This window comes from Mastomys coucha, unplaced genomic scaffold, assembly GCF_008632895.1.
Source record: "Mastomys coucha isolate ucsf_1 unplaced genomic scaffold, UCSF_Mcou_1 pScaffold18, whole genome shotgun sequence".
In the NCBI taxonomy this organism is placed as follows: Eukaryota; Metazoa; Chordata; class Mammalia; order Rodentia; family Muridae; genus Mastomys; species Mastomys coucha.
The window spans coordinates 62,726,617-62,741,058 of NW_022196900.1; positions in this window are offsets into that span (position 1 = coordinate 62,726,617).

Below are 14,442 nucleotides of genomic sequence, written 5' to 3' on the forward strand. Positions count from 1 at the left end.
CTACCTCAAAGTGTGTCTCTGAGTGATTTCTCTGAATCTCTTCAGAAATGCTAGTCTAGGTTTCCTGTCGTCTTTGACTGAGTGAGTCCAGCCCTGGGGCTCTGGAGGGGAGACTGTGCTTTCTAGCACAGCAGCAGGAAGCAGGCTAGGGTAGGTATGAAGATAAAAGCATCTGCTAGACACTTACCCTTCATGCTTCATGCTGGCCATGGATCCACATCAATATAGTTAGTATTCTTAAGTGTACAGAGATGGTGGTTAATGCTCTGCAGAATGCCTTCACATCAACAAACAAGCTTCATAGCACAGAGCTTGCTGTCCCCATGGGCAGCCACGACTCGAGACCCTATGCATCTGTATTCATGGTCCCCTACCCTACCTGTAAAAAAATTTATTTTACAGTTCAAGTGCCTATTCTGTGGTGCCTTCCTTAGAACTGAACATAGATAGAAATAGTCACGCTTTGTCTGTACATACCTGCCCGTACATAAATGCCCCTGCCATTTTGGGGCAGTTTATAGAAAGTATAAGAATCTAACAAAAACTCTGCTTTTCATGACCTTCTCACGGTTAGGGATGGAGTTTCATTCATTCAAATACACTCGGCATTTAGCACCGAGATTGGTGCAGGGAAAGCATTCAAGTTCATTGACATGAAAAGAATCCAGTTAAGGTCAAGCAGGGTGGATAACATCACCTCTGTTTGGGAGAAGAGTGAGCTAGTGAGTGATACATTTAAATATCTAGGTGATAAATATCTAACCTTTAAACTTGTACTCTTCCAGCAATGTGATTGATAGTCATCTGCATCATCATTAGCATCATGATGAGAGATACCATTACCACCACCATCAGTAGCAACATTATTATCATTTTCACCACCATGACCAGAGAAGACAGACACTGCCACTGCTGCTGCCACCGCCACCGCTGCCACCACCTGGTATCAACTCAGGAATATAAACACTGGATGAGGAATGAAAGTGCCACTGCTGTTATTAATCCTCTCTCCCTCACCCTTTCTATCATGATTTGCCTCCCACATTTCCCTCCTTTACTCAAGATGCATTGGCCATGCTAGAACCTGTGATGAGGTAGTACACCTTAGGATTTTAAAAACATTTTCTAGTTATCTGGCATAGTTCTGACATACCAGTGCTTAAGTGTATACTTTCTATTGCTATGATAAAATACCTAACAAAAGCAATTAAAGGAAGGAGCAGTTAACCTCAGCTCACAAGGCAAGGGTGCAGTCCATCCCTGTAGGGGAATCACGGCAGGAGGGAAGGCAGCTGGCTACACAGCATGGGTGGGTATGCTAGGAGACTGGAGTCCTGCGTGATTCTGAGTCCTGCCAAGTTGACAGTCTATATTAATCATACTCTGAGTAATAAACTTGGTTTGGTGGCCTTCAAAGTCTGGCATGACGGGATGTTCCATGGATGAGAACTGAGCACACTTCAGAGGGGTGGGTGCACAGTGGTTTGTCCCGTGGTAAGAATGATGGGGTTGCCCTTCATATCACTATCCAACTTCAGGGTGAATGTGGAGTGTGAGTGCCTGAGCCTCTGCTGGATTCCTCAAAGCGCTGTTGACTTGGGAAGTAATTCTAGACAAATCCCATTATATCTCCGTGTCTTGGTTTCTTCACGTACTACAACAAGAAGGGTGGCGATTCTAAGTTCCTTCACAGTGCTACAGGGCCTTCTATAGGCTCCTGTATGTGAAATTGCTCTTCACACCACGACACCCTCCACACGGGCAAGGCATTCATGCTGTTAGATGAGGGTGAGATAGAAGCATGAGCTGATGAAATAGTGTGTCCTCTTCTCTCCAATATTTTGGTAAATCCTAGGTCCCATACTCACTCTTTTTCCTTTAGACCTGTTTGAAATTTTAACATTCTCTGTGTATTGGGTTCGGTGTGGTGGGCAGTAGGAGGGGGAGAGTCAGAATCGTATTACTTCTCATTACTGTGGTATTGTGTAAGTAGACATGACTATGTCTAGAGACGTTCTCCCCACCTCTCGTATGTGTGCATTTCTTCCTGTGTTGGTGCTGTTTTAAGCAGTTCTCACTGGAAGACTGACAAGTATTTGCTTTTTAATGCTCCACCTTTTATCACTATTATTTCTTTAAATACAAGTCCTCCCCCACCTCCACCTTCTGCTTGCTCCCCATCTTTGAGCTGGGGAGTAAACATGATAGAATTTAGTAGCTGAGCTAGAGCAGGAACCTGATTACCTGCGCCATTGCTTTAACTGGTTTACTTTCAGATGAGTCAGACTCAGTCTAGGTTGTTTCCCTTAAGCAGAAAGTGGTGTACGTTGGGGATTCTTATCCCTCTGTTTTCCCCAATTTCCTCCTCATCAATGCGGCTAGATGAACATAGGTTTTGGAAAATATGATTCTTTTTTTTTTTCATCACCCAAATTAGAAGAGGCTATCCCACATGTGACTACAGTTTGGAAAATATCCAAACTTCTAAATCTCCAGTTGCTTGGGTCTCCAAGGTTAAGGGGAACATCCTACCCTCACTTTTCCCTGATACTCTTACACCATCTGCAGAGAGGTAGTTAAGGCCCCCAAGGGAACCTATCAAACAGGTGTTTACATTCTTAAATTTCTAATCTGGATATTTCTAGAAGCAGGCAAACAGACTTTGAATTCAGAAGAAGGTCTTAGCAGCAGGGAGTGAGACATTTACCTGCAAAACAAAAGACTGAATTAAGGTTTGGCAAACTTTAGTCAGCAGAGAAACACAAGCAAATTTTAAACATAGCTCTGGATGCCAAATTGGACCCATACATTTTTATGGGTAGGAGGAAGGGAGGGAGGATGAAAAGGATCCAAGGGGCAAGCAAGAGTGTCACCCACCATGGCTGTCACCTTTGCCTGCCTTGCTAGAGATTCTGGATGTCACAGGCATCAGTCTCCAACCACATTCACCTAAACTTCCATCTCGATCCCTGCTGTGCAGAGCTAGGTCTGCTGCACTGCTGTAGCTTCTCATCTAGGAGCTTGCTATACCATTACCAGCCGACCAGCCCAGACCCTCCACATCAGGATCTTCTTTGTACCTGGATCCCCATGTAAGCTCAGTCCTATTTTAGAAAAATCTCATTTCCTCTAACATGTTTCAAGTGCCTTCTAAGTGCCCAGGGCTTCAAAATGCTTCTTTAAGCCTGATCCATGCAGGGACTTTAGATTCAGATATGTAAATGCCCTTCGCCTACTGGACTCTCACCAGCAAACCCATGGGACATCTCACATTTCACATGAGTCAAAGCATCGTGACTGAAATGGCATTATTACTCAGGAAATTCTTCAAGCTCCAATATGTGCATTATTTTTCACTTCTCTGTTTTCTTCCCCTCCAGCATGGCATTTATTAGCTAGTTCTGTCATTACTTTTATTTGGGTTATACACTTATACAGTATATGTTCATGTGGTATATGCAAGTATATGCATGTATGGGTGTGAAAGTTGGAGGAGAATATAAGTGTCCTGTTCTATTACTCTGACCCTATTTGCTGCTTCTCATTGAACCTGGCTCTCCCTACTTTGGCTAGGCTGGCTGGCTAAGGAGTCCCTAGGATTCCCTTATGTCCTTTCCCTACCAGCACCTACGGCCATGCCGGGGATTTGAACTCGGGTCCTTATGCTTGCTTGTCAAGCACTCTTAACCTCTGAGTCATCTCCCTAGCCCCTAGCCCTTTAAGTCTATGCATTCTCTCCTCTCTATTCTCCCTACTGTGCACTGAATTTGTTCTACCCATCATATTTGTTTAAATTAGTATCCATTTCCATGTTTGTCTCACATGATCCATTTGCTCTTCCCCCAAAAAAAGAACTGATGGAAAAATCACTTTCAAACATGTACCATAACATCTTCTTGTTTAAAATCTTCCAATGGATTTGTATTTCATCTTTCCTTAAGGGTTAGTTCTCATAAGATCCATCACCTACTCATGTCTCTGACTCAAGCTTCCTTCGCTTGCCTCTTTCCTATCTACTCTTGGAGTCTTCACTTCAGGGCCTTTGTATAAGTTATTCTTATTTTCTGAAATGTTCCTTTTAACATAACACAATATCCTTTTCCTTTTCTTTCCAATTCTAGCCCAGATGTCAATTCCTTAAGCTAGCTTTTCCTTACTGCATGCTTTAATATTCCTTTGTGTGTTCTATAAAGATAATCCTCACAGTCCATACTTTGCATGGACTCTACAGGGGGTAGGTTTGAGCCTCTCACTCATGGACCATAGACTATATAAATAGATTTTACCTGCTTATGCCACTATAATGTACAAGTAGGTAAGGTTTCTGCTGGCTTTAAGTAATATAGGTTAATAATATCAGTTTACAGATAGTTTGTTGGACAGATAACTTCCAGTTGACAATTAAAACCCAAAGCCAAGGACAAAGGACAATGAAGAACCAAAAACATCAGGGTAGACACTACTCAGAGGAGCCTAGAGGCCTCAGCTGTGTGTTGCCTGCTCACCTTCATTTATTTTTCCAAAGCTGGTATAAATATATAGCTAAGGGGTAAGGGGGCGGCCAGTTCTCTTGTTGGCTTGGGAGGAATACTGTGTATTTCCTTTCTCTCATTGACATGTGTACTCTCCCAGATAATTAAGAACCTTTTTAAGAGAATTCACCTCAAAGTGTAGAGTGCTTTCAAGAAGAGAGTGGCCTCTCATTCTCTGGCAGGCTGTCTATGAACACAGGGGCTGGTCTAGCCCCTGGGTATCTAACCAGTGCCCTTAAAGTTTTGCATTTGCCTGTGAAAGAGGTTTCTTAAATTCCAGCACTATAAATGGCAGTGTGAAGCTCGGAAAGGCATGCACATCCAGGTGGGTAAGAGAGGCTCAGCTTCTAAGGTCTCTCTTTGTGTCCTACCCTCCCCAAAGAAGAAGAGGAAGAGCTGTTTAGGGAACAGATACATTGTCCTCTCTCCACCTCTGAGTTTCTCAGACTCAGAGTGCCTAGGGCAGGAGTGAGAGGAAGGAGTATGTACTCAACAGAACACGATTGCAGTTTTGATGAACACCATCTGTGCTGGAGATGTTAACTCTTGGAAATGACAAACTTGAACTGTTTGCAGGCCATGCAACTAGGGGAGAGATTCATCAGGAGGCTAGAGGAGACAAATCAGAGGCTGGAATTGACCTCTTCCATGGTTATATTCCATCCACTCAGTCTGGCCAGTGAGTCAGCAATACTGATGGGCAATGAAGTGTCCAATCTATGCAAAAATGATCCAGAATCAGACACTACAGCTTTCTGGTCCATACTGGCCAGAGCAAGACAACTCTGAAATGGAATTGTTCCATTTCACAAGTACAGACTTGCTGGTGGGTTTGTATAAAGGGTTGTAAACAGTTGCATTACAGGAGTTGAACTGCACATTTATTTCTCTCCTTTATAAGTCTTTGGTATCAATAGTACATTTCTTTTTTAAAAAATTAATTAATTAAAAAATTTAAACTTGAGTAAGTCATTTCCCTGTTTCTTTCTACCCTGTTTGCATATGCTTGGCCTAGGGAGTGGCACTATTAGAAGGTGTGGCCTTGTTGGAGGAAGTATGTCATTGTGGGACTGGGCTTGGAGACCCCCCTTCTAGCGGCCTGAGGATGCTCAGTCTGCTTCTGGTTTCCTTCAAATGAAAATGTAGAACTCTCAGCTCCTCCTGCACCATGCCTGCCTGGATGCTACGATGCTCCCACCTTGACAAAAAATGGACTGAACTTCTGAACCTGTAAGCCAGCCCCAATTAATTGTTGTCATTTATAAGACTTGCCTTGGTCATGGTGTCTGTTCACAGCAGTAAAATCCTAACTAAGACACACCCTTTTCCTGTCTGTCCTACCCCTACTGACTCCTCTCATATTCATGGCCTCTTTAATATAATATGTATAATATAGGGTATATGTAAATATACACACTAACATATATAAACACAAATGAATAAATGCATCCTGCTGAGTTGCTTTAGTGTTGTCCATATGGATGTGGTTTTAGGGATGACCACTTGAAACTGGATAAGCAGTTAGGGGCTCATCCCTGGGGAAGACTAATTCTCCTTCTCTAAGAAGTTGCTAATTGCCTATCACTTTTCATCTAGGGATGAGAATCCATAAAATTCCCCTCATCCATGGCATGGCAACTGGTGGGCTCACTGTTCAGACCTTGTGCGGACAGCCATCTTATTGATGTTTTAGTTGATATAGCTTTCCTGTCACATGTAGAAGACAGGCACACTCCCATGGCTGACTTCCTGGATTCTGGCTTTTATCGTCTTTTGATTCACTCTTTTGAGCCTTAGGGTAGGAGTTGTGTTGGGGTTATATCAATTGGTGCTAGGAACCCCGTAGTCTCTTGATCCAATTTGTGACATTTTTAAATTACAAACAACTTCCTATAATACCAACAAGAATAAACAAGTGATGTCTGATAGCTACCTGGAACTAGAGTGGCTAAGAAGTTTAATGCATAGGTTCAGTTCAACTGTTACAGCTAGCTGGTTTTAGCTGCAGCGGGAGGCACCTTAGGGCAGGGATATCAGAATTGCTGAGACGCCGATGCTATGTATGAGCTGTGTGACTGTGAGCCTCATATACTTTCATCTATAAAACAGCAGTGTCCATACTGGTGTCATATCTATTGTGTAGAGTAAATGAGAATGCCTATAATGTACAGCAGTTACCCCAAATATGTTCTCAGAGCTGGAGACTTGGCATAACCCTCCCGGACTCTACATTCCAAGATTGTTGTGTACACTTCCCCAACCCCCCTTCTTGTTCCCCTACGTCCTTCGAGATTATAAATGCAGGCTGAATTCACCCTCAGACACATAAGAGACACGTGTGAGTAGGCCGAAAGACCTTTAAGAAAAGACCAATATTTGCATATCTATTATAACTACTCACTGTAGGACTTGTTTCATTACAGTTTTCTATTTGGATAATATGTAAGGTCAATACTGTCACTGTTCTGGAAAACTCATCTTTTATTAAAGCAAAATGCACTGTATTTATAGAGATAACACCTTAAATGCTAAGAGAGAAGGTGCAGCAATTACACTAGCTCCCTTCGTGGGGAAGTCTATGGGCTCCGTGTTTTTATAATATATTACAAGCAGGGGTATCTTTGCCTGTGCAGATATATCTCAAGTGTCAGTCCTCTGATGAACTTGAATGTGCCTGATGCTTTGCTCATCCCTTGCTGTAGATCTGGGAGCGCTGAGACAGCTGCATCAAGTGTGATGAAGTAAGAAGTACAACATTCTGTTCTACTTCTCCCAATCCCTTCGTTTTCAGGACACTGGAGCAGCTGTGCAAGCTGCACACCTACTGTGTGAGCTGCATGCCTACTTGCCATTAGAAGCCAGGTCTCTGTGTGACAGGCACAGTGCCTGAAAGACACAAGGGGCTCAACAGGTAATTGTAGAATGGGTGAAAATGGCTGCCCAATGCGAGAGTTTGAGACTTGCTGGTTGAATTGTGTCCCTCTTAGGAAGTGGAAGTGACACAATGTAAAACAAATAAGCAAAGACACATAGACTTTAGGCCAGGAAACCTTGAACTCAAATCCGGGTTTTGTTACTTACTAGATATGTGACAATTTATTTAGTGAAGTGAACTTTAGTTTGTTTGTTTGTTTGTTTGTTTCTTTTTTTAAATTAAATCTGGGGATACTTGTGGTAATTGTCTTTTTACAGTTCTTGGCACTTAGAAGATAAAATGTTTTAGAGTTCCATTTTCCTCAATTGGTCCTTTTAAACTAAGGAGGGACACCAAAGGGTGGGTGGGATTTCCAACTTTCATTCCATTTCGTCCAGGTTAAATCTAATTGAAATGAAGGTAATCATTTTGTGTAGGTGACTTTGTTGGTTTGCTTTAATACTTTGGTTGCTGTTTTTCTTTACACTTTCTAGACACCAATTTCAACAAACAATGAACAAACACCCTTGTCTTCTTGGTATGGGAAAGCTGAGTTTCCTCAGGCAGAGTTTTAAAGACTACATAAGTCTGTAATGGCACTAATGTCACAGGAACAGTGCTCTAGTTATTTTTAATGTGTCAGAAAGCCAAAGGGAAAAGAGACACCTGTTTTCAAGTTTTCCACGCTAACTCAAATGTCAAATCTATGTGTGTGGCTGGGACGCAGAGTGCTCAAAATAGTAACCTTGGTTGTCTCCTGGTGATCAAAATGTTGATGAATGTTTCAGAACAATAGGAATATAATTTACTTGCACCTTAATAATGCATTGCATTTGATAATCTATGTATCTCAAAGCGTGGAGTTTATTGTAGGCATAAATATAGAGAAGGGGGTTAGGAGGGAGAGGAACTGCCATCCTGGGTGTGCGGGTGTAATTTGCAACATTGTATAACTCTAGACAGTGATAATTACATCGATGTCTCAGTCTGTTTGCTAAAGAGACTGTGTGGCCTATAAACAACACACATACATTCTCCAGGTTGCAGAGGCTGCATTGATACAGTGTCTGGTAATAGTTCTATCTGTGGTTTTGTTGTGCAAACCCAATGGCAGAGAGGATAAGGGCACTCTGGGCGCTCCACTGTGAGAGAGTAATCCCATTTAAGAGGACTCCACTCCCATCATCTAATCTCCTTGGAGTTGCCCTATTCAGATACTATTCTATTATTTGGAGAGTCAGGATCTCAACATTCCCCAAGATTCTTGGGGAATGCAAACATCCAGACTACACCAGTGAACTGTGGTGTGTACAGGAGTGAACTAGGTAGTGTGTTGGTCTTGGTTAGACCCACTTTAGCCTGTTGCCCTCGATCAAATCTGTAAGCTATCCATCCCTGCGTGGCAGCTCTTTCTTAGATATGTGTCTGATGTGTGTTTACGTAGAGTCTAAGCATATTGGTTGTTGCCAAGTTCCACTTTTCTTTGTCAACATTTTCCGATGTTTAATAAGTATTCACTGCTGATGCTCCATGGAAGGCTGAGCTATAGATGTAATTCAGGTACCACATCCTGAAGGAGACATTGACACATGTACTTGAATGGCAATCATGTGCACAGTCGTAGGTGAGCTTTGAGGGTGTAGGGGTCAGTTGCAGGTACCAGGAGAAAGACAGGGATTTGCAGAGAGCAGATGGGTGCTCGTTGTTTGTACCCACAGAAGGTGCAGGCCTGAGTTAGGCCAGATCTAGGCATGTCTGAAATAATGCACAACAAGGATAGACCAGCCACACAGCATCCCTTCAAACTGATGGAGCGTTTAGAGCAGTGAAGTTGAGGGGATGAGAGGAAAATCTCCTCACCTGCCCAGAGCCATTCAATTATTCCATTCTACCTTTCCCTTGTGTGCCCACCATGTTCCACCCCAGGAAACTGTCAGCACCATTCACCCATTCACCATCCCTAAAAGGATACTTTATCTAGCTTGGTTCTAGCAGTCCTGCTTCACAGCTGGCTTTCGATAGCTGTCTCTCTCACTCCAAAGATCAAAACTGACCTTCTTAGAGAAATCCTAGCAGATAAGAAACATTCTCAGCTTGTTACATTCTCAGTGATGTTCTTGCCCTCTGGTGAGGATTTGTCATGTTTTATAGATTGTCGGTGTCTTCTGGAATCCTCTATAAGGAGTGTGTGATGGTCCTTGGCTTACCTTCAGGGGGAACTAAGATTCCAAAGGTTGAAATTATTCTAGCTCACCCACTAATCTTCCATCTATCTAGGGTGCAGACATAATGCAGTGTGTTTAAACCATGTTCTCCCTTGTCTCTCTCTACCTTCCTCACTTGTACTGATCATCAGGATATAAAATGGGAAGATCTTAACTTCTAGGATCAAACTGTACCAGGGTGTTTGCTTGTATATAAGAAACAGAGATAAGGGAGCCTAGAGAATACTAATGATCTTTCTGGCTAATCAATCTTCCTCACTTCCTTCCTTCCTTCCTTCCTTCCTTCCTCCCTCCCTCCCTCCCTCCCTCCCTCCCTCCCTCCCTCCTTCTCTCCCTTCCTTCCTTCCTTCCTTCCTTCCTTCCTTCCTTCCTTCCTTCCATCCTCCAGTCCTCTGTTACTGCCTCCCTCCCCCTCTCTCTTTCCTTCTCTTTCTCCCTGTTCTAAAACTTGAAGCAATGCCCTTGAGTTACCCCCCCCCCCAAATGCTCTGACTACAGATGTGGTTTCCAGACCAGGCTTTTTCTCTTTCTTTCATTTGACTGACAGTAGAGGCCAAAATTATGTCTTAGTTTAGGCCTATTGTGAGAATCCATTTTTTTCAAACAAATGTTTGTCCTCTTAAAGGCCATATAGAGAGCTAGACAAGGCTCAAAACCCACAGCCTATAGCAGGGGCTCTTTCATTCTTTGGGCACTGCATCCTGGCCTGCATCCTGGGAGATCAAGAACATGATTCAGATGGAGTTACTGGATCTGGGACATAGGCACTGAAGAAAAGGATGGGGACCAGCACACTCAACCAAGGAAAAAGCAGAGGACCTGGCTGAGGAGCACCCCAGAAGTCAGACACTCTACCAAGGGTAAGATCAAGGTGCAAGCACATCCAGCATCCTTAAGTCAGATATTGGCAACCAAGCCACTCCCCTCCCCCACACAATAACTTGTTCTCTGTATTTTTTTTAAAATCAGTTTTAAGTTTTCTGTAGTGGTATCTATCAGATACTTAATTGTGCAATCTTGAGTATATTACTTAGCTTCTCCAAGACTCATTTAATTCAATGGATAGATATATAAAGAGCATCTTCTTAGAGTTGATGGGAAGTGCATTTGTCAGGCTTTGTTGGAGATAGAACACATGCTGGGTAATTTAAAAAAAAAAGCAATATACAGCAAACCAACAGCCAATATCAAGTTAAATGGAGAGATACTTGAAGCAATCCCACTAAAATTAGGGACAAGACAAGGATGCCCACTCTCCCTATATCTATTCAATATAGTATTTGAAGTTCTAGCTAGTGCAGTAAGACAACAAAAGGAGATCAAGGGGATACAATCATCAAAGAAGTCAAAGTATCACTATTTGCAGATGATATGATAGTATACATAAGCAACACTAAAAATTCTACCAGAGAACTTGTACAGCTGATAAACAACTTCAGCAAAGCAAATGGATATAAAATTAACTCAAATAAATCAGTAGCCTTCCTTTGTGCAAATGATAAATGGGCTAAGAAAGAAATTAGGGAAAAACATCCTTTACAGTAGTCACAAATAATATAAAATATCTTGGGGTAACTCTAACCAAACAAGTGAAAGATCTGTATGACAAGAACTTCAAGTCTCTTAAGAAAGAAATCAAAGAAGACCTCAGAAAATGGAGAGATCTCCCATGCTCATGGATTGGCAGAATTAACATCATAAAAAATGGCCATCCTACCAAAAGCAATCTACAGATTCAATGCAATCACCATCAAAATTCCAATACAATTCTTCAAAGACATGGAAAGAGCAATTCTCAAATTCATCTGGATGAAAAACCTCACAGTAATGAAAATGATTCTTAACAATATAAGAACTTTTGGGGGAATCAACATCCTGACCTCAAGCTATACAAAGAGCAATAGTGATAAAAACTGCATGGTATTGGTACAGAGACAGACAGGTTGATCAATGGAATAGAATTGAAGACCTAGAAATAAAACGACACACTTATGGACACTCGATCTTTGACAAAGAATCCAAAAAATACATTGGAAAAGAAAAAGCACATTCAATAAATGGTGCTGGTCTGTGTGTAGAACTGGTGTCTTGTATGTAGAAAAATTAAAATAGATCTGTATTTGTCACCTTTCACAAAGCTCAAGTCTAAGTGGATCGAGGACTTCAACATAAAACCAGATACACTGAATCTAATAGAAGAAAAAGTGGGAAAGAGCCTTGAACTCACTGGCACAGGGGTTGGGGGCGGATTTTCTAAACAGAACTCTAAGACCAAGAATTGATAACTGGGACCTCATGAAACTGAAAAGCTTCTATACTGCAAAGGACATAGTCAACAGGACAAATTGGCAACCTACAGATTTGGAAAAAACTTCACTAACCTCACATTTAATAGAGGACTAACATCCAAAATATATAAAGAATTCAGGAAGCTAACCACTCCAAAACCAAACAACCCAATAAAAAATGGGGTATAGAACTAAACAGAGAATTCACAACAGAAGAATCTCGAATGGCTGAGAAACACTTAAGGAAATGTTCAAAGTCCTTAGTGATTAGGGAAATGCAAATCAAAATGACTCTGAGATTCTACCTTAAACTAATCAGGATGGCTAAGATCAAAAACTTAGGTGACAGCACATGTTGTTGAGGATGTGGAGAAAGAGGAACACTCCTCCATTGCTGGTGGTTGTACCAGTGTACAACCACTCTGGAAATCAATCTGGAGGTTCCTCAAAAACTTGGAAATTGATCTACCTGATGAACCAGCTATACCACTCTTGAACATATACCCAAAAGATGCCCCACCATGCCTTAGAAGCATGTGTTCCACTATGTTCATAGCAGCCTTATTTGTGATAGCCAGAAGCTGGAAAAAACCCAGATGTCCCACAATGAAAGAATGGATATAGAAGGTTCATTTACACAATGGAATACTACTCAGCTATTCAGAACGAGGACATCATGAGTTTTGCAGGCAAATGGATGAAACTAGAAAATATCATCCTGAGTGAGGTAACTCAGACCAAAAGCGAAATGCTTGGTATGTATTCCCTAATAGTGGATATTAGCCAAAAATGTACAGAATACCCATGATACAATCCACAGAACTCAAAAAAGTTAACAAGCCAAAGGGCCCAAGTGAGGATGCCTCAATCCCAGTTGGGAGGGAGAAGAAAGCAATCATGGGGAGGGGGGAAAGAGAGGGAGGGACATGGGTAGGAGGTGACAGAGAGGGGAAAAGGAGAACATGATTAGGTATTAGGAGGTGAGGGCCAACAGAAAGAATGGGAACAGGCAACCTTGGGAAGTAGAAGGTGGGGGACACTCTAAAATGTACCATAGACCTGGGAGGTGAGAGACTCTCAGGACTCAGAAGGAGGGACCTTAGATGAAATGCCATACAGTGGGGAGAGGGAACTTGTATAGTCCACTTCCAGTAGAAAGACAGGCCATCAAGTGGAAGAATGGGGTTGCCATCCCACAGTCAAAAACTCTGACCCAGAACTGTTCCTGTCTAAAAGAACTTCAGAGACAAAAAAGGAGAAGAGCCTGAGGGAAAGAAGGTCCAGTGACCCACCCAACTTGGGATACATCTCAAAGGGGAGGCTCCAAGGCCTGACACTATTACTGATGCTCTCTATGGTGTGCTTACAGACAGGAGCCTAGCATGGCTGCTCTCTGAGAAACCCAACAAACAACTGAGTCCGATGCAGATTCTTACACGCAATCAGTGGACAGAAGCTGGGACCAGTGTGGTTGAATTAGGGAAAAGCTAAAAGAAGCTGAGGAGGAGGCAGACTCCCATAGGAAGATCAGGAGTTTCAACTCATCTGGGCCACCAAGATCTCTCAAACACTGAGCCACTAACCAAACAGTGTATACCAGCTTCTATGAGACCCCGACACATAGAGAGCAGATGATTGTCTATTCTAGCACCAGTGAGAGAAGATACACCTAACCCTTGAGAAACTTGAGGCCTCCAGGAGTGGGGAGGTCTGATGGAGTGGGGTGGGGACATTCTCTTGGAGATGGGAGAGGAGATATGGGATGAGGAACAATCAGAGAGCAGACCAGGAGGAGGATAATGACTGAACTGTAAAAAACAACAAAAAAATTAAATAATAAATAAATAAATAAATAAATAAATAAATAAGACAACACCCAGAGGAGCTCCACTCCCAGGCACTCTGACACACCCAGGATCAGAGGTGTGCTGACACACCCAGGACCAGAGCGGAACAAACATCTGTCCCAACACTGGGAGTAACTGGGACCAGCTTGACCAGGCACACAAGAACTCCATCAGCCCAGTGACTTGGGTTCCTTCCGGTCTGTCTGGGTTAGTGTTCTGAGCAGACCTTGGGCACAAGCTCTGCAGCCAGTCCCACAAAACACAGAGAAAGCCACACTCCCAGGTGATCTATCAAGCCCAGGATCCCAGGATCCCAGAATCACAGGATCACAGAGACAGCATGACTCTGAGGAGTTCTGACACAACCAGGATCACAGAAAGGACAGGCTCCAGTCAGATTTAGCGAGGGCAGGTAGCACTAGAGTTAACCAGATGGCCGGGGGGCAAGCGTAAGAAAATAAATGACACAAACCAAGGTCACTTGCCATCATCAGAACCCAATACTCCCACCATGGCAAGTCCCGGACACACCATCATACCAGAAACACAAGATTCAGATATAAAATCACTTATTGTGATGATGATACAGGACCTTAAGAAAGACATAAATAGCACCCTCAAAGAAATACAGGAGAA